The following is a 22076-nucleotide window of genomic DNA, read 5'->3' on the forward strand; positions in this document are numbered from 1 at the left end:
AGTACCGCTTTGCCCTGGAAGAATGCTATAAGTCTAAGCATGTAAAAACATCAAAAATATACATTGGTCATCATTGATCTTTTTGTGTAGAATCTAAATAGTCAACATGAATCCTCACCATACCTGTATAGGTACAGGCCAGGATTCATATTGCAGCCACAAATCCTACACATATATTTCAATGAAGACCAAGTGCTTGAGATAGTTTGAGAAGTAACATATTTAAGGTGGTAAACACCTTGTTCGCTTAGTAGTATGGGACTAAACTTAATTAGTTGCGGTGATACTTAGCAGCAGCGAGTTTTGAAGAAAAACGTTGCTACTGAGTACTTTAGCAGTAGCGCGTCCAGGAGAAGGGCGCTACTACTGTTGGGAATCGTAGCATAATTTAAAATTTTCCTACGCTCACCAAGATGCATCTATGGAGTCTACTAGCAACGAGGGGAAAGGAGTGCATCTACATACCCTTGTAGATCGCGAGCGAAAGCGTTCCAATGAACGTGGATGACGGAGTCGTACTCGCCGTGATCCAAATCACCGATGACCGAGTGCCGAACGGACGGCACCTCCGCGTTCAACACACGTACGGTGCAGCGACGTCTCCTCCTTCTTGATCCAGCAAGGGGGAAGGAGAGGTTGATGGAGATCCAACAGCACGACGGCGTGGTGGTGGATGTAGCAGGTCTCCGGCAGGGCTTCGCCAAGCTTCTGCGAGAGAGAGAGAGGTGTTGCAGGGGAGGAGGGAGGCGCCCAAGGCTGTAGATTGCTGCCCTCCCTCCCCCCTCTATTTATAGGATCCCTGGGGGGGCGCCAGCCCTTGGGAGATCAGATCTCCAAGGGGGGCGGCGGCCAAGTGGGGAAAAGGGGGTGCCTTGCCCCCCAAGGCAAGGGGAAAGCTCCCCCCTAGGGTTCCCAACCCTAGGCGCATGGGGGGAGGCCCAAGGGGGGCGCCCCAGCCCACTAAGGGCTGGTTCCCTTCCACTTTCAGCCCATGGGGCCCTCCAGGATAGGTGGCCCCACCCGGTGGACCCCCGGGACCCTTCCGGTGGTCCCGGTACAAAACCGGTAACCCCCGAAACATTCCCGGTGGCCGAAACTTGACTTCCTATATATAATTCTTCACCTCCGGACCATTCCGGAACCTCTCGTGACGTCCGGGATCTCATCCGGGACTCCGAACAACTTTCGGGTTTCCGCATACATATATCTCTACAACCCTAGCGTCACCGGACCTTAAGTGTGTAGACCCTACGGGTTCGGGAGACATGCAGACATGACCGAGACGCCTCGCCGGTCAATAACCAACAGCGGGATCTGGATACCCATGTTGGCTCCCACATGTTCCACGATGATCTCATCGGATGAACCACGGTGTCCAGGATTCAATCAATCCGTATGCAATTCCCTTTGTCAATCGGTATGTTACTTGCCCGAGATTCGATCGTCGGTATCCCAATACCTTGTTCAATCTCGTTACCGGCAAGTCTCTTTACTCGTACCGCAATGCATGATCCCGTGACTAATGCCTTAGTCACATTGAGCTCATTATGATGATGCATTACCGAGTGGGCCCAGAGATACCTCTCCGTCACACGGAGTGACAAATCCCAGTCTCGATCCGTGCCAACCCAACAGACACTTTCGGAGATACCCGTAATGCACCTTTATAGTCACCCAGTTACGTTGTGACATTTGGCACACCCAAAGCACTCCTACGGTATCCGGGAGTTGCACGATCTCATGGTCTAAGGAAAAGATACTTGACATTGGAAAAGCTCTAGCAAACGAAACTACACGATCTTTTATGCTATGCTTAGGATTGGGTCTTGTCCATCACATCATTCTCCTAATGATGTGATCCCGTTATCAATGACATCCAATGTCCATAGTCAGGAAACCATGACTATCTGTTGATCAACGAGCTAGTCAACTAGAGGCTTACTAGGGACAGGTTGTGGTCTATGTATTCACACATGTATTACGATTTCCGGACAATACAATTATAGCATGAATAATAGACAATTACCATGAACAAAGAAATATAATAATAACCATTTATTATTGCCTCTAGGGCATATTTCCAACAGTCTCCCACTTGCACTAGAGTCAATAATCTAGTTCACATCACCATGTGATTAACACTCACTGGTCACATCACCATGTGACCAACATCTAAAGAGTTTACTAGAGTCAACAATCTAGTTCACATCACTATGTGATTATCACTCAATGTGTTCTGGTTTGGTCATGTTATGCTTGTGAGAGAGGTTATTAGTCAACGGGTCTGAACCTTTCAGAACCGTGTGCTTTACGAATATCTATGTCATCTTTGTGGATGCTACCACGCGCTATTTGGAGCCATTTCAAATAATTGCTCTACTATACGAATCCGGTTTACTACTCAGAGTCATCCGGATTAGTGTCAAAGTTCGCATCGACGTAACCCTTTACGACGAACTCCTTTCCACCTCCATAATCGAGAAAATTCCTTAATCCACTAGGTACTAAGGATAAGTTCGACCGCTGTCATGAGATCCTTTCCCGGATCACCATTGTACCCTCTTGACCAACTCATGGCAAGGCACACTACATGTGCGGTACACAGCATAGCATACTATAGAGCCTATGTCTAAAGCATAGGGGACGACCTTCATCCTTTCTCTATCTTCCGCTGTGGTCAGGTCTTGAGTCTCACTCAATACTCACACCTTGTAACACAGCCAAGAACTCCTTCTTTGCTGATCTATTTTGAACTCTTTCAAAATCATGTCAAGGTGTGCTGTCTTTTGAAAGTATCATCGGGCGTCTTGATCTATCTCTATGGATCTTGATGCCCAATATGTAAGTAGCTTTATCCAGGTCTTCCTTTGAAAAACTCCTTTCAAACAACCCTTTATGCTTTCCAGAAATTTTACATCATTTCGGATCAACAATATGTCATTCACATATACTTATCAGAAATGTTGTAGCGCTCCCACTCACTTTGTTGTAAATACAAGTTTCTAACAAACTTTGTATAAACCCAAAAACTTTGATCACTCCATCAAAGCGTATATTCTGACTCCGAGATGCTTGCTCTAATCCATGGAAGGATCGCTGGAGCTAGCATACCTTTTAGCATCCTTAGGATCGACAAAACCTTTCTGATTGTATCACATACAACCTTTCCTTACGAAAACTGGTAAGGAAACTTGTTTTGACATCCATCTGCCAGATTTCATAAATGTAGCTAATGCTAACATGATTCCGACGGACCTAAGCATCGCTACGGATGAGAAAAACTCATCGTAGTCAACTCCTTGAACTTGTGAAAATACTTTGCCACAAGTCGAGCTTCATAGACGGTAACATTACCGTCCATGTCCGTCTTCTTCTTAAAGATCCATTTATCTCAATGGCTTGCCGATCATCGGGCAAGTTCACCAAAGTCCATGCTTTGTTCTGATACATGGATTCTACCTCGGATTTCATGGCCTCGAGCCATTCGACGGAATATGGGCCCACCATCGCTTCTCCATAGCTCGTAGGTTCATAGTTGTCTAGCAACATGACTTCCAAGGCAGGATCACGCATTACTCTGAAGTAGTGCGCATCCTCGTCGTCCTACGAGGTTTGGTAGTGACTTGATCCGAAGTTTCATGATCACCATCATAAGCTTCCACTTCAATTGGTGTAGGTGCCACGGGAACAACTTCCTGTGCCCTGCTACATACTAGTTGAAGCGACGGTTCAATAATCTTATCAAGTCTCCACCATCCTCCCACTCAATTCTTTCGAGAGAAACTTTTCCTCGAGAAAGGACTCGTTTCTAGAAGCAATTACTTTTGCTTCCAGATCTGAAATAGGAGGTATACCCAACTGTTTTTGGGTATTCTATGAAGATGCATTTATCCGCTTTGGGTTCGAGCTTATCAGCCTGAAACTTTTTCACATAAGCATCGCAGCCCCAAACTTTTAAGAAACGACAACTTAGGTTTCTATAAACGGTGTCGTCTCAACGGAATTGCGTGGTGCCCCTTTTAAAGTGAATGCGGTTGTCTCTAATGCCTAACCCATAAACGATAGTGGTAATTTGATAAGAAACATCATGGTATGCACCATATCCAATAGGGTGCAGTTATGATGTTCGGACACACCATCACACTATGGTGTTCCACGCGGTATTAATTGTGAAACACTTTCCACAATGTCTCAATTGTGTGCCAAACTCGTATCTCAGATACTCATCTCTATGATCATATCACAGACATTTTATCCTCTTGTCACGACGATCTTCAACTTCACTCTGAAATTACTTGAACCTTTCAACAATTCAGACTAGTGTTTCATCAAGTAAATACACTCAGCATCTACTCAAATCATCTGTGAAGTAAGAACATAACGATGTCCACTGCATGCCTCAGCACTCATTGGACTGCGTACATCAAAATGTATTACTTCCAATAAGTTGATCTTTTGTTCCATCTTACTGAAAACGAGGACTTTCAGTCATCTTGCCCATGTGGTATGATTTGCATGTCTCAAGTGATTCATAATCAAGTGAGTCCAAACGATCCATCTGTATGGAGTTTCTTCATGCATATATACCAATAGACATGGTTCGCATGTCTCAATCTTTTCAAAAATGAGTGAGTCCAAAGATCCACCTACATGGAGTTCTTCATGCGTTCTACACCAATATGACTCAAGTGGCATTGCCACAAGTATGTGGTACTATCATTACTATCTTATATCTTTTTGGCATGAACATGTGTATCACTACGATCGATATTCATTTTAGGTGCAAGACCATTGAAGGTATTATTCAAATAAACAGAGTAACCATTATTCTCCTTAAATGAATAACCGTTTTGAGGTAAACATAATCCAATCATGTTCAACGCAAACACCAAATCTCGATGGTAGAGGGAGCATGCGATGCTTGATCACATCAACCTTGGAAACACTTCCAACACATATCGTCATCTCACCTTTAGCTAGTCTCCATTTATTCCGCAGCTTTTATTTCGAGTTACTAACACTTAGTAACCGAACCAGTATCTAATACCCTGGTGCTGCTAGGAGTACTAGTAAAGTACACATTCATATAATGTATATCCAATATACTTCTGTCGACCTTGCCTGCCTTCTCATCTACCAAGTATCTAGGGTAGTACTGCTTCAGTGACCGTTCCTCTTATTACAGAAGCACTTAGTCTTGGGTTTGGGTTCAACCTTGGGATTCTTCACTAGAGCAGCAAACGACTTGCTGTTTCATGAAGTATCCCTTTTGCCCTTGCCCTTCTTAAACTAGTGGTTTTACTAACCATCAACAATTGATGCTCCTTCTTGATTTCTACTCTCGCGGTGTCAAACATCGCGAATAGCTCAAGGATCATCATAATTATCCTTGATATGTTATAGTTCATCACGAAGCTCTACTAGCTTGGTGGCAGTGACTATGGAGAACTATCACTATCTCATCTGGGAGATTAACTCCCACTCGATTCAAGCGATTGTGGCACTCAGACAATCTGAGCACACGCTCAACGATTGAGCTTTTCTCCCTTAGTTTGCAGGCTGAAGAAACTTGTCAGAGGTCTCATACCTCTTGACATGGGCACTAGTCTGAAATCCCAATTTCAGTCTTCGGAACATCTCACATGTTCTGCGACGTTTCAAAAACGTCTTTGGTGCCACAATTCTAAACCGCACTGAACTATCACGTAGTCATCAAAACGTGTATGTCAGATGTTTCGTAACATCTACAGACGACGCTGAGGTTCAGCACACCGAGTGGTGCATTAAGGACATAAGCCTTCTGTGCAGCAATGAGGACAATCCTCAGTTTACGGACCCAGTCCGCATAATTGCTACTACCAACTTTCAACTAAATTTTCTCTAGGAACATATCTTAACCAGTAGAACTAAAGCGCAAGCTATGACATAATTTGCAAATACCTATTTGACTATGTTCATGATAATGAAGTTCATCTGATTATGAACTCCCACTCAGATAGACATCCCTCTAGTCATCTAAGTGAAACATGATCCGAGTTTAACTAGGCCGTGTCCGATCATCACGTGAGACGGACTAGTCAAGATCGGTGAACATCTCCATGTTGATCGTATCTTCTATACGACTCATGCTCGACCTTTCGGTCCTCCGTGTTCCGAGGCCATGTCTGTACATGCTAGGCTCGTCAAGTCAACCTAAGTGTATTGCGTGTGTTCCGAGGCCATGTCTGTACATGCTAGGCTCGTCAACGCCCGTTGTATTCGAACGTTAGAATATATCACACCCGATCATCACGTGGTGCTTCGAAACAACGAACCTTCGCAACGGTGCACAGTTAGGGTGAACACTTTCTTGAAATTATTATAAGGGATCATCTTACTTACTACCGTCGTTCTAAGCAAATAAGATGCAAAAACATGATAAACATCACATGCAATCAAATAGTGACATGATATGGCCAATATCATCATGCTCCTTTGATCTCCATCTTCGGGGCACCATGATCATCTTCGTCACCGGCATGACACCATGATCTCCATCATCATGATCTCCATCATTGTGTCTTCATGAAGTCGTCACGCCAACGATTACTTCTACTTCTATGGCTAACGCGTTTAGCAACAAAGTAAAGTAATTTACATGGCGTTATTCAATGACACGCAGGTCATGCAAAATAATAAAGACAACTCCTATGGCTCCTGCCGGTTGTCATACTCATCGACATGCAAGTCGTGATTCCTATTACAAGAATATGATCAATCTCATACATCACATATATCATTCATCACATCTTCTGGCCATATCACATCACATAGCACTTGCTGCAAAAACAAGTTAGACGTCCTCTAATTGTTGTTGCAAGTTTTTACGTGGTTTGTAGGTTTCTAGCAAGAACGTTTCTTACCTACGTATGACCACAACGTGATTTGCCAATTTCTATTTACCCTTCATAAGGACCCTTTTCATCGAATCCGTTCCGACTAAAGTAGGAGAGACAGACACCCGCTAGCCACCTTATGCAACTTGTGCATGTCAGTCGGTGGAACCTGTCTCACGTAAGTGTACGTGTAAGGTCGGTCCGGGCCGCTTCATCCTACAATGCCGCCGAAACAAGAAAAGACTAGTAGCGGCAAGAAGAATTGGCAAACTCAACGCCCACAACTACTTTGTGTTCTACTCGTGCATAGTAACTACGCATAGACCTGGCTCATGATGCCACTGTTGGGAATCGTAGCATAATTTAAAATTTTCCTACGCTCACCAAGATGCATCTATGGAGTCTACTAGCAACGAGGGGAAAGGAGTGCATCTACATACCCTTGTAGATCACGAGCGGAAGCGTTCCAATGAACGTGGATGACGGAGTCGTACTCGCCGTGATCCAAATCACCGATGACCGAGTGCCGAACGGACGGCACCTCCGCGTTCAACACACGTACGGTGCAGCGACGTCTCCTCCTTCTTGATCCAGCAAGGGGGAAGGAGAGGTTGATGGAGATCCAACAGCACGACGGCGTGGTGGTGGATGTAGCAGGTCTCCGGCAGGGCTTCGCCAAGCTTCTGCGAGAGAGAGAGAGGTGTTGTAGGGGAGGAGGGAGGCGCCCAAGGCTGTAGATTGCTGCCCTCCCTCCCCCCACTATTTATAGGACCCCTGGGGGGGCCAGCCCTTGGGAGATCAGATCTCCAAGGGGGGCGGCGGCCAAGTGGGGAAAAGGGGGTGCCTTGCCCCCCAAGGCAAGGGGAAAGCTCCCCCCCTAGGGTTCCCAACCCTAGGCGCATGGGGGGAGGCCCAAGGGGAGCGCCCCAGCCCACTAAGGGCTGGTTCCCTTCCACTTTCAGCCCATGGGGCCCTCCGGGATAGGTGGACCCCCGGGACCCTTCCGGTGGTCCCGATACAATACCGGTAACCCCCGAAACATTCCCGGTGGCCGAAACTTGACTTCCTATATATAATTCTTCACCTCCGGACCATTCCGGAACCTCTCGTGACGTCCGGGATCTCATCCGGGACTCCGAACAACTTTCGGGTTTCCGCATACATATATCTCTACAACCCTAGCGTCACCGGACCTTAAGTGTGTAGACCCTACGGGTTCGGGAGACATGCAGACATGACCGAGACGCCTCTCCGGTCAATAACCAACAGCGGGATCTGGATACCCATGTTGGCTCCCACATGTTCCACGATGATCTCATCGGATGAACCACGGTGTCCAGGATTCAATCAATCCGTATGCAATTCCCTTTGTCAATCGGTATGTTACTTGCCCGAGATTCGATCGTCGGTATCCCAATACCTTGTTCAATCTCGTTACCGGCAAGTCTCTTTACTCATACCGCAATGCATGATGCCGTGACTAACGCCTTTGTCACATTGAGCTCATTATGATGAAGCATTACCGAGTGGGCCCAGAGATACCTCTCCGTCACACGGAGTGACAAATCCCAGTCTCGATCCGTGCCAACCCAACAGACACTTTCGGAGATACCCGTAATGCACCTTTATAGTCACCCAGTTACGTTGTGACGTTTGGCACACCCAAAGCACTCCTACGGTATCCGGGAGTTGCATGATCTCATGGTCTAAGGAAAAGATACTTGACATTGGAAAAGCTCTAGCAAACGAAACTACACGATCTTTTATGCTATGCTTAGGATTGGGTCTTGTCCATCACATCATTCTCCTAATGATGTGATCCCGTTATCAATGACATCCAATGTCCATAGTCAGGAAACCATGACTATCTGTTGATCAACGAGCTAGTCAACTAGAGGCTTACTAGGGACAGGTTGTGGTCTATGTATTCACACATGTATTACGATTTCCGGACAATACAATTATAGCGTGAATAATAGACAATTACCATGAACAAAGAAATATAATAATAACCATTTATTATTGCCTCTAGGGCATATTTCCAACAACTACTATATCTAGCCTGGAGGCAACACCGTGACAATTATAGTAGTAGCGCTTGTCTCACCTAGAGCGCTACTGCTATATTGGTGTTAGTAGCGCGGTTCCCTGGAGCTCGCTACTGCTAATTAGCAGTAGCGTTTGTTTTTAAACCACGCTGCTGCTAAGATTCTGTGTATAAGGTTTTCCCTAGTAGTGAGGTGGCGCTTGTGCGGGTCCGAGCGAAAGCTCTGCGCTCCGGCGCCGGCAAGGACGGCACCTACGAATGTCGCTTCCCTCTTGGGGGCGTTGCTTTGGGGCCCCTCAAGGTGCCAGGGGTCCGGGGTGAAAATCCTAGTCCACCTCTTGGACTCGACGACTATGGCGCTCGGTGTCATCAGCCTCTTGAGGGCGTCGTTGTGGACTGTCGGTTCCTCTTGGTTGCAGATGGCTTTGGCGTCGGGTTTGCTGTCTCGCTGGCATAGTGCATCCTTGCTCCTGGCGAGGGGAGGTGTCGATGACCGCCTATCATTTAGACGTGTCCTCGTGGTCTCCGTTCTCGGTCCTTGTTGTCTCTTGGCAGGAGCGGCGCTCCACGGACCGGAGCGAGGGGGTTGTCTTGACGATGAGTCAGCCCTCTCCGGAGATGGCTTGGTGTGTTCGTGTCCTCGTGGCATGGTGGTTTCTCCTGGCGGCACGGCTCTGATCCTCTCTAGTTGTCTTGGTTGTAGTGTGTTAGGAGTGACCTATCTTGCTCTTCATGTTTGGCGTAGGGTTAGTGCACTACTAGGGAAAACCTTATACAGAACATCTTAGCAGTAGCGATGGACAAAATCATGCGCTACTGCTACTTAGTAGCAGCGCATATAAATAAACCGCGCTACTGCTATAACTTTAGCAGTAGCGCGTACTAGCAAAAGCGCTGCTGCTATGTTTGAACTGGGCGCACATGGCTAGCCCAACTCAGCAGTAGCGCGTATCCTCGCCCAACGCTACTGCTATTCTCCTTAGCTGTAGCGCTTTTCTCGAACCCGCGCTACTACTAACCCTACCTTATCCTCCCCACGCGGCCGACCCTCTCTCACTCCCTCTCCCTCTCAGTCACTCTCGCCCGCGCTGATACCCGTCGTCCGCCGCCGCCGCCGCCGTCCGTCCTCCACCGACGTACTCCCTCCTTCCCTCCCTCCTCCTCCCACCGCGCCCTCCTCCCTCCGCCTCCGGCCGCGCCCTCCTCCCTCCGCCTCCGGCCGCCCCCTCCTCCCTCCTCCCTCCTCCACCGGCAGGCCTCCTCCCACCGCCCCTCCCTCCCTCCTCCTCCGGCCGGCCCCTCCCCTTCCTCCTCCGGCCGCCCCCTCCCCCTCCTCTCTCCTCCCTAGCTCCCTTGTCTCTGTTCTTGCAAATTGTAGGTAATTTAAATGTAGATTTTAGAATGTAGACATTATAGATTTTAGAATGTAGAGATTGTAGATTGTAGACATTGTAGTAGATTTTTTAGCAAGTGTTTAATAGAAATAGTTTATTTAGTAAGTGATTAATATAACTAGTTTATTTATATTAAGTGCTTAATAGAACTAGTTTTTTAGTAAGTGCTTAATAGAACTAGTTTATTTAGAGTAAGTGCTTAATAGAACTAGTTTATTTAGTAAGTAGTTAATAAAACTAGTTTATTTAGTAAGTAGTTATTAAAACCAGTTTATTTAGTGTTAGGATTATATATAAGATATTTTGAAATGTTTTTGTTCATATTTTACACCATTGAAATGCAATGACCATCGATAAGTGGCCTATGTTTTGCCGGAGTGTTGATTAATTTCCGTTCCGGCAAAATTTCAGGCACTCGATATGTCCTTTTTTTAGGAAAGGTCATGCCGGATTTTTTGGGTTTTGCCGTCGAGTTATAATATTTGAATTTTGAACACAGGATATGTCTGATGACGACGGGATCCCGGAGTGCGGGTACTGCTACGATGACCGGCGTTTGTGCGATAGGTTTCCTCACCTGCAAAATGATAGGTTTTTCACCGTGAAGCTGGAAGAGACCTTTGATGTTTGTACGGTGCGCAACGAAGAGCATTTCATCGTAAATAAAAATCATCACTTGTGCTTCTTTTGTACAACGTGTAATTTATTGGAGAAGCTTGCTTTAGGTTTAGATGACTTTGAGAATGTGGAGACGAGGAGGGCTCACTTAAGAACTAAACATGGTTATTAGTTTTTGGTTAAGCTGTACAATGCGGTCGATCACTCCCATTTCGGTTGCTCTAATTGGGAAGCTCTCTGCAAGGCATATGGATTTGAGGAGGGAATGCGAATAAGATTTGATATTCGTCCCGAAGATTATGATGATGATGATAATATCGACATCTGGGTGGATGTGGATATGCCTCCAGTTTTGCCTAGATATGAGTTTGTCAAACTAATTTGTTAAGTTCAGTAATTTATGTTGTTAATTTAAAAATATTTGGTGTTCGTCGGTACTAAACTTATTTATTTATAATTGTCAGCTTATTTCTTATCTTCAAGAAATACCCGGAAGGTAATAAACAACACATACTACAGCTATGAATCCAAGCTTAATTGTGAGGAGAAAGGTTATCTTGTCTCATTCATAGAAGATGTTGAGGCCTTCAAAACCAGTCACTCTATCAGCCCAAATTATACTAGATACGTGCCACTAATCCATAAATTGCTTGATGGTAACTTCATTGCCAAAAACTTCATTGCATACATTATTCTTAAGTAAACTACATTGCTAACTATATATGTTACTATTGCGTTTTTGAACAGCGGCTCACGAAGCAGGTTGTGCCTGACATGCTATTTACCGAAGGTGTTATGCATATGGTTAGCTTACAACCAACTCCTTCGAAGGCTTACCATACTGCATACTCGATTTCTTCAAATGATGGAAGGCTCAAAATCAAAGAATGGGGCAAAGTGATGAATGCGCGCACGCAAATAATTGGAGACAAAATGAATGTGTGCAAGCCACAAGTTGGAGATAGGTTTATGTCCATTCTGCATTATGGAGAAGGACCGGTTTATCTGTTTTATGGTATTTTAGCTTGGAGAGAGGAGTATGTCCTAAGTATTAGGAACAATTAGTTAGTGTTGATTATATATGACTATGATGATGATGAGAAGCTTTTATTATGTGCTACAATGTCTTAGACTTGATGGTGATGCTAAGTAGGAGTAGTGATTATGAGTACTATGATGATGAGGAGGAGTTGTTATTATAACTAGTGACCAAGTTGTTAGATGATGTCATGGACGAAAATGATGTTGATGAGGAGTTATATGCCAATGATGATGATAAGTTGTTAATGATATTATGATGATGATGATGATGATGATGATGATAAGTTATTATGTCATTGGGTGAAAGAACCGCGGATTAGTTTCAAATGGATGGATCCAAAGTGACTATTGGTTACTTTGGATCCATGCACTTGAAACTAACCCAAGGTTCTTTCACCTAATGATTTAATAACTCATTATAATGTAAAAACAATCTCTAAATTGCTATTGTATGAAAAATTGTATAAAGGTGTATGAATACGACCTAAAATTTAAAAGAAATAGAATACGGAATAATAGTAGTAGCGGTTGTTTTGGAAAGCGCTACTAGTAATTACCAGTAGCGGTTGTTTTTTGGAAAGCGCTACTACTAAGTAGATATAGTAGTAGCGAGTGCCAGTAGGCGCTACTGCTAAGCTTTAGTTGTAGCGCCGTATCAGTAGCGCGCTTACCCGCACTACTGATAAGCCAAAAACCAATGCTACTGCTAGGCTTTTCCCTAGTAGTGGTGGCACTTGTGCCATTCGCCTGATGCCTTTTTTATCTTTCGTTTCGACCTGCTTGTACGAGGGTTTCCTCACCACTATGTATCATTCGGCCGTTTGTGCCTTTTATTTATAAAGGGGGGCGAAAGCCTGTTTCAAGAGTAGTAGTTGTGTTGTTGGGCTGAATGCCCAAAACGGTGGTTGGGTCCATGCACCCTTTCTTCTATGAATGTAAAATACGTATAGTTGTGTGTATTCTACTCCCTCCGTCCCATAATGTAAGACGTTTTTAGTGTCTTGACACTAAAAACTACACTAAAAACGTCTTACATTATGGGACGGAGGGAGTAGAAAAAGTTCACATTACCGCTGCTGATGTTTCTATCTGGATATAATTGGGAGTAAGTGCTAATTAGGAATAGAGCTCCAATACTCGAAAGTATAGAGCAGAATGCTTATTTGATTTATCTTTCAAAAGCTAGTTCGCCTGCCATGGCATTGTGGCAATTATCGTTTGAGTGCGTGCGTGCGTGCGTCTGTGTGTGGTAGGACAAAGCCCGCTCAAGGTTGATCAGGGTCTGTGCTCGTTGCTTTTCGGTTGTGAAATTAATAGTGTGTAGACTTCAACGATGAATTGTTCAACGTTGGAGTATTAATCAAATATGTAACGGACTATCAATGAACTTTTTAAGCTCGATGGGAGGATCATGTCATCACTCATCATTACAACCGATTTCAAAGGACTATCAAATATCAACAGAGAGTATTGGTGCCTTGGATTATCAAATAACCGTGACATCTCATTCCGTCCATGAGCCAGCCGTCCAAATCACACCACACCACACGTGCCGACGTGTGCTAGTTTAAATCCACACGCACATACGTTTCCTACACAGTACACGTCACTAGGTTGTTGGGCCCGGGGCGTGTGGAGCAACGGGACCCTGACCGTTGGAGCTCTTTTTTCTTGGAGACCAAGTAGAAGGAAAAAAATCGATGTGAAATGGAGATGAGCAGATGTCACTTGGATGGGTTCATGCGTCTCTGTACAGGAAAAGAGACGAGAGAATGTAGTGTACAAGGGATGTTGATGTCTGGATGTACACGTCACTCCGAAATCCTTGGGATACCTGGCTGGTCAAAGAAAGCATATTCTTTCCAGATCTACTTCTGCACCTTCTCAGAAATTTCCTTAGAGATAAGATTCTTTGTGTAGCTCTTATATATTGTACTAACTCAGCATAACTAACTAAAAAATACTGCAAAATCTTTGAGTATGCTGCAAGAATTTACTGTTATTATAAACAAATGTTCGAGGTATCAATGTTTGCAAAATAAACAATGTTATTTTTGCTTTATCCTAGTAAGTACTATTTTGTGATTCTCTTTTGGAATACATGGGTACCACTCTCTGACAGAACCTCGGGTACAAGTACTATGTATGCAAGGCGAGTCAAAGAAAGCAAATTATGTCACTACTTTTCAGATTCACTTCGGTATGTTCTGAGAAATTTCTTTACAGATAGGCGTTTACCTATTCTTGTACTAATTCAGAATAAGTAAGCTGATTAAAATACTCCAAAATCTTTGAGTGTTGCAGTCATCTATTGTTTTTTTTAGAGCATGTGGTAGGTATCAATGTGTACAAAATAACCAATTTTTTTTTGACTATTTGTGATTTCCTTTCGGAATCAACTACATATGATACTTTAAATCCAAGTATACAGGGTTGCCACTATCTGATTGAATCTCGCCTACAATTACTATGCGCATGACATAATGCAGTAGTCCTGAATTCATGTGCTGCGCTCCAACCTTTTTTGCAATCAATGCAGCCAAAAGGTGCACGATAAGGAAAAGTGCAAAGCAGAGCATTTGCCAGATATTTGGAGCTTGATACCGGCAAGATATAAGGAGCAGAATCAGTCACCAAACCGTTGCTTGGCTTTCATGGAACAAGCAACTGCCCAAGGCGTTCTTCACATGTCCTATTACCAATCTTGATATGACGAGCAATCCCTATCAAGATTAACTTGCTAATCAGGACCGCCCAACCATAGCATCACATATTAATTATAAGTTTCTACATTAGGGAAGAAGATCGAGAGGACAGAGCCTTTAGGATGCGCTGTAGTGCACCCCAAATTGATCCATCTCTAGTACCAAATGCATGCCCAAGTAGGGTATGCCACATGTTTAATTCATGTTAATTAGGTTTGGTACACATGGTTGGAGAGTTGTTTCGTCACTGTCGACTGTTCTTATTTGGAGTAAAAAAGCCTAGTCAAGTGACACTTTTGTCTATGGTTGATCAGAAGTACATGAGAAGTTGGATAGATAATTCATAGATAACCAGGTTCAGCACTAACGTAATTGTTCACAAAATATCTTCCCCGACCTCTCTCCCCCGAGGCGGCGGCGCCGCGCCGCCCCCGGGGAGTCCCCGTCCACACCGCCCTCAGCCCTCCCCCTCCATCGCCTCCCACTATCGCCGCCGTCCACTAGTAGAAAAAGGGGCTTTTACCCCGGTTGGTAAGGGCCTTTTGTCCCGGTTTTCGAACCGGGACTAAAGGGTCGTTACTAAAGCCCTAACCCTTTAGTCCCGGTTCTTACACGAACCGGGACAGAAGGTCCTCCACGTGACCGCTGCTGCCAGCCCAGGCGGGGGGGGCTTTGGTCCCGGTTGGTGACACCAACCAGGACCAATAGGCAGGGCCTTTTGTCCCGGTTGGTGTCACCAACCGGGACCAATAGGCATCCACGCGTCAGCATTTCAGGGGCTGGGGTTTTTGTTTTTTTTTAAAGGGGGGGTTGGGGGGTTAATTTAGGTGTTTCATATATTGTGTTAGCTAGTTAATTAATAGAGAGAAGTGTCCTCTCTTATTTCCGTGCTTGGTCGACGCTACGTACTATATACGTATGGAGAGGACTAGACACGCTAGCTAGTAAGCAAATGAAGGAAACAGAAGATCGTCATGAACATATGCATACAGAGAGAAGTGATATCGACCACCTCTCCTTCTCCGAGAGATTGGTCGAACAACAAGTTTTCGTATATCTATCTGACACTACCGGCTACATATATACAATAATTATCTCTTACAATATAATCTCCTAATTAACTTGTAAGAACACAGGGTCCACATAGTATTCTCCGTTTTCAGCGATCACGTGGTCAAGGAAGAATGCCGCCAATTCCTCTTGAATTGCTCGCATACGATCTGGTGCTAAGAGTTCATCCCGCATCCGAAAGATCTAATTTGAAGAAGGGGGTCAATACATATATATATATATGAATAAATGAAACTCGACACAAATGATGGTAATAAAATAAAATTGTGAATATTATTGCTTGCGCACTTCATATTGTTCGTCAGAGTAGCCCCGCTCACAGGTCGTGTGGCGGATAGACTCGCAAACGTAGTATCCACAGAAATCATTCCCTTGTTCCTGCCACAACCACTTTACAAGATATAGAGGTCAATCTAACTGATAAGCAAGCATGCTAAATGGTATTGATGAAACTAGTGCTTGAATCACTAGGAGATGTGCGGAACATGCAACTATAGTACTTACTTTCGGGTGTCTAAATTGCAGCTTCTTCGGCAGTCCTGGAGCTTTTGTGGTGAATTTTCTCCAAACCCTGCCAGACAAAGAAAACTATTACTTGATATCAGGAAATGAACAAAGTTGTTGATATGGTGGATAATGATCGATTTAACTTACTTCTCGAGCATTTGAGTCATGTCCGCATAGTCCTGGGGATCTTTTCGTCTCGAGTCTAAGACGGTTACTACTCCCTGCTCAAGCTTAATCTCTAGGATAATATAGTGGAAGTTGCATGCATGCATAAGTCATCAATTACATTAACATAACCTGGACTAATAAGGGAAACTGAATATGCACAAGACAGTAACACTCATTTGAAATTGTAAGGAAAGAGTATTATGTCTTTGTTTTGATCTAATACCAACGATCGTAGCAAGTTGGCCTCGGCTTCTTTGGCATGTTTTTCAACTGTATATGCATCTATGAGATTTGTGTTAATGAACCCAATATCACCGATTTGTCTTTTCTTCAATTCGGCGATCTTCAATCTGCATAATATAGTGAGGATAATTATAAATACATGCAATGAAAGAGCTGACCTATATAGAGAGACTTAATGACAGAAGTAGTACTACTTACAGACAGTAGCAAGTGATCGTTGATTTATCGAGGGCCTTTTGATTAAAAAACTGGAAGAACTCCTCAAATGGAACATTCAGCAGTTCAATTCCAACGAGGTCATGCTCCGGTTTAACTCTCAGCGTCAAAGTATTCATCCCATCAGACTCTCTGCAGGTTTTCATGTACCAATCATGTAATCTTCGCATCATCGTTGTTAGAGATCTTTCATCTTTGACGAGAGGCTTCCCGTAATGGTATTTGTGTTCGTCCACCTCCAAGATTTCATAATGTACATCGTCGGGCAGGTAATCTCCAATATTGCTATAACCGGGCACAATCCTCGCATCATTAGCGACGATGTCGCTAGACACCTTGAGCGGGGGGCACGATTGGTTCGCTTGTTCGCCGAGCTAGGCAATTTTTTTCCCAGCTCGTCGTTCTTTTAACCTTTGATCACTGACAGTACTTCCCAACTGCTCCGCTTCGTCAAATGTCTTTGCAAGAATGCGCTCATAGTTGCCTCTCGGCGGAGACTTTGGTGGTTTTGTCAGGGCAGCCAGAGTGCGCTTTGCTTTCACCGGATCTACCTTCTCCTCCGGAGGTGGATGTTTCTTTGCTTTCACCCCTTCAAAGAAGTTCGTCACTTCGGCTCGCACGATCTTCGTGGTTTCCTCCTCGGTCCTCTCGTATGGTAACTTCTCTGGAGTCTTTAGAGAAGGACCGAATCTGTATTGCCTCCCGCTTCTGGCAGCTGTACTGCTAGACGCCGGCAGAGCAGACGGAGCGGCTGCGGCTGTCTTCTTTCCTTGCTTACGAGGCGGAGGAGAAGGACTACGACGTGCCAGAGCAGCCGGAGCGGCGGCGGGTCTCTTCCGCCCTTGCTGACGAGGCGGAGAAGGAGGAGGCTGGCTGCTCTGGCACGCCGGCGCAGGCGGAGAAGGAGGCGGAGTGCCGCCACGCGCCGGAGAAAGAGGCTGAGTGCCCTCACCACTCGCCGGAGGAGGAGGCGGAGTGCCGCCACGTGCCGGAGAAGGAGGCTGAGTGACCTGATCACTCGCCGGAGGAGGAGGCGGCGGAGTGCCCTTACTCGCCGGATGCATCTAGTTCGAAAGGTTAATGAGCTCCTTCCGCCATAGGCACGGAGTCTTCAGAGCTAAACCCACCCGAGTCTCCCCTTCACCGGTAGGGTGGTCAAGCTGGAGGTCCTCAAATCCCTCTGTTATTTCATCCACCATCACCCTAGCATATCCTTCTGGAATCGGCCGACAGTGGTAGGTTGCGCCTGGTTCAGGAGGTAAAACAGAGCCAACATCCGCCTTGACTTTGAAGTTCTGCCATTGCGCCATAAGGTGGCAATGTTGAGACTCCGTGATAGCATCCATGGGGTAGCTAGCAGGACCCTTCAAGACATGCTCTGGCTGAAGCAGCTCGGTGGAAGCCACGCTGCTTCTCCGCTGAGATGGCGGGGTAGCTTCGGGGGTAGTTTCGGCATGTCGATTGTCGTCTCGTTCCTCTAGCGCTTGAACCCTTTCGTGCAGCTTCTGAATTTGGGTCTGCTCCATTTTTTTCCTCCTCTCCTGGCTTTTGTAACCGCCTGCGTCCGGAAAACCAGCCTTCCACGGAACGGAGCCTGGAGTGCCTCGTGTCCGTCCAGGGTGCTCAGGATTCCCGAGGGCCATTGTGAGCTCGTCCTTCTCTCTGTCTGAAACGAACGTCCCTTCCTGCACTGCATCGATATATTGCTGAATCTTCTTGACTGGTATTCTCAAAAGCTCGTTCGTCCAAACGCACCTCCCTGATACAGGGTCCAATTTTCCACCAGCCCCGAAGAACCAAGTTCGGCAACGGTCTGGCCAGTTCATTGTCTGTGGTTCGATCCCTTTTTCAAGCAGATCATTCTCAGCCTTGGCCCACTTAGGCCGGGCTTTGAGGTAGCCACCTGACCCCGTGCGATGGTGAAGCTTCTTCTTCGCAGCATTCTTCTTGTTTGTCGTTGACATCTTCTTTCTCTTTTCCGATGTCTTGTGGGCCACAAATGCGGGCCAGTGATCTCTGATCTTCTCATACCGGCCGATGAATTCTGGTGTCTCTTCTTTGTCGACAAACGTTTTCAGCTCATTCTTCCACCTCCTGAATAGGTCTGCCATCTTCTTAAGAGCATGAGACTTGATTAATTGCTCTTTAACTGGCTTCTTCGGATCCTCCTCTGGCGGTAGGGTGAAATTTGCCTTCAGCTCAGTCCAAAGATCATCTTTCTGCATATCATTGACATAAGACACCTCAGGGTCTTCCTTCTTAGGCTTATACCATTGGTGGATGCTGATCGGGATCTTGTCCCTAACAAGAACCCCGCACTGAGCAGCAAATGCTTCCTTTGTCCGGATGGGTTCAATCGGTTGGCCGTCGCGCGCGATTGCTGTGATCTCAAACCTTTCATCCGAGCGCAACTTTCTCTTCGGGCCTCGTCTCTTTACCGAAGTTGTGCTTGATCCGGAGGGCTAGAAAGAGGAAGAAAGACGAGAGTTAATTAATATGTGTACATACCAAAACAATGAATGCATCAATTAGCTAGTCAGCACAGGCTTAACTAATATATTTACCTGCCCGGACTCTGTTCGGTCACCGGAGCCGTCACCACGGGCTCCTTCTTGCACCAGCATTGGGTCACCGGAGCCATCATAATCATGTCTTTCCTCCTCCACTCTTCGATCACCGTAGCCTGCTTCTTCACCCTGTTCTTCCAGACCATCATTGTCGTTAAGATACGACAAGATATCACCTCCGGCTAAGATTATGTCCCCCAACACCTCTAAGGCTTGCTCGTCTCATCCGTGCTCCATTGTTTCTGCAAATATTACAACATGGCAATTATTACACAAACATGACAGCAAGTGGATATATTAGTGCAAACGTAGACCTAGCTTATTCCGGGTTTGGGGTGGCCTCGGCAACGCTTCAAGGGTAGGCGCGCGGCGGGAGGGGGTAGGAGGCCGACATCGTTTTTTTCTAGGGTTTGGGTGTCCTTGAGAGTTTTGGTCGAGCGAGAGGGCCCAGGGGTGCTCCCGTGGTATAAGTTATCACGGTCGAAGTTATCCGGGAGAGGTTTATCCCGGAGGGGGAGGCAACTGGCGATGAAAACTGAAACTTTTCACAAGTGTTTGTTATATAGTCCGACGCCCCCCCCCCCCTCATGTCGAAGTTATCGGGGAGGGCCTGGGTAGATCGACAACGACGACGCTCTTTTTCTAGGGTTTGGGTGGGCTCGATAGTTGGTCGGGCAAGCGGATCGCCTCTCTCTCATGCATGTCCGACGTCCCCCCTCATGTCAAAGTTATCGGGGAGGGGGTAAATTTTAAAGAAAAAATAATCTATATATCACAATATCAATATTTTCTATATACATACATACATATACATCTACATTAATTATATATATATGAACAAAAAAAATACTAATTCTATGAACATAAAAAGGTCTATGAACAAAAAAACATCACATCAATATTTTCATCCATACATACATACATACATATATATATATACATCTACATTATATATGAACAAAAAATACATAAACTTTACTAATAAAAAAGACAGCGGGCCGGGGCGGCGGCAGCTCACAGCGTGGGTGGCGACGGCGACGGCGGGGGCAGGGCAGGGGCGCGGGCTCGGGAGCGGCGACGACGACGGCAGGGGCGCGGGCTCGGGAGCGGCGACGATGACGGCGGGGGCGGGGCAGGGCGCGGGCTCGGGGGCGGTGACGGCGACGATGACGGCGGGGGCGGGGCAGGGCGCGGACTCGGTGACGGTGACGACGGCGGCGGTGGCGGGGCAGGGGCGCGGGCTCGGGGGCGGTGACGTCGACAGCGACGGCGGGGCCGGGGCAGGGCGCGGGCTCGGCGACGGCGCGGCGGAGGGGCCGGGGCACGGGCGCGGGCTCGGCGATGGCGACGGAGGGGGCGGGGCAGGGGCGCGGGCTCAGGGGCGGGGCGGCGACGGCGTCGGGGCAGCCTGGCGGCGTCGATGTGCTCGGCGTCGTCGGGGCAAACTGCAGATGAACTCTGAAAAATTTACCAAGTGTTTGCTTATATAGCAAAGCCATTGGTCCCGATTCGTGACACCAACCGGGACCAATGCCCCCTTTAGTCCCGGTTGGTGCCACCAACCCGGACCAAAGGCCTCTTTTCAGCAGCCCAAAGGGCGGGAAGCGGCGGCCTTTGGTCCCGGTTGGTGGCACCAACTGGGACTAAAGGGGGGCATTGGTCCCGGTTGGTGCCACTAACCGGTACCCATGCCCACCTTTAGTCCCGGTTGGTGCCACCAACCGGGACCAAAGGACATGTGCTGCCCGCGTCGCGGCCAAAGTTTAGTCCCACCTCGCTAGTTGAGAGAGCTCGAGAGTGGTTTATAAGCGCTGCTGCGCCCACCCTCTCGAGCTCCTCTCAACTGCAGGCTTTCGGGCCTAACCATACACTATGTGCCTGTGGGGCCTACTGGGCCACGTGCGGGCCTGAATCCTGGCCCATGGTTGGGTTTCTAGTCGTATTCAGGCCATGGTAGCCCAGTAGATGGCACTTTTTTTTCTTTGTTGCTTTATTTATTTTATTTTCTTTCTACTTACAACAAAATACTTACTGTTGCTATTTTTATTTATTTTATTAAAGTTTATTTTTTAATTCTTTTTGCTTTTAGGTCACAAAAATTATAAACTTTCTGTTAGTGCCATTAGTTTTCAAATTTGAATAGTTTAAATTTGAATTCTTTGAAATTTGTGTGAATCACTAGTTTGTGATTAACTTTACTATAAAAATAGATTTTGGAGTGATTCTTTTTCCTTCTATTTAATATTACTGTGTTTTATGATTCTATTCAAAAACAGATTTTGTTATTTTAGTTTCTAACAAAAAAAATCTTTATGATAATGCTTTTTGCTATTAAAGTTTCAAACAAAAACATTCTTTATGAAAATTCCTTTTGCTATTGGAGTTTTATAAAAGCTTTTTAGTTGATTCTTTTGGCTATTGAAGAATATTATAGTTTTGTTTTAGTTGATCATAACAACATATTTTAATTGATTATTTTTAGTTCATTCTTTTTGCTATTAGTTCATGAGCTATAAATGACCCTTAAATTGAAAAGCACTACAAATGAACTCTGAAAAGGTTGAAAGTTGGCATGGTATCATCATTTCACCCCCATAGCATGTGCTAAAAAGTTGAGAGGGTTA

The sequence above is a fragment of the Aegilops tauschii genome, chromosome 2 (assembly GCF_002575655.3).
Source record: "Aegilops tauschii subsp. strangulata cultivar AL8/78 chromosome 2, Aet v6.0, whole genome shotgun sequence".
Taxonomy (NCBI): Eukaryota; Viridiplantae; Streptophyta; class Magnoliopsida; order Poales; family Poaceae; genus Aegilops; species Aegilops tauschii.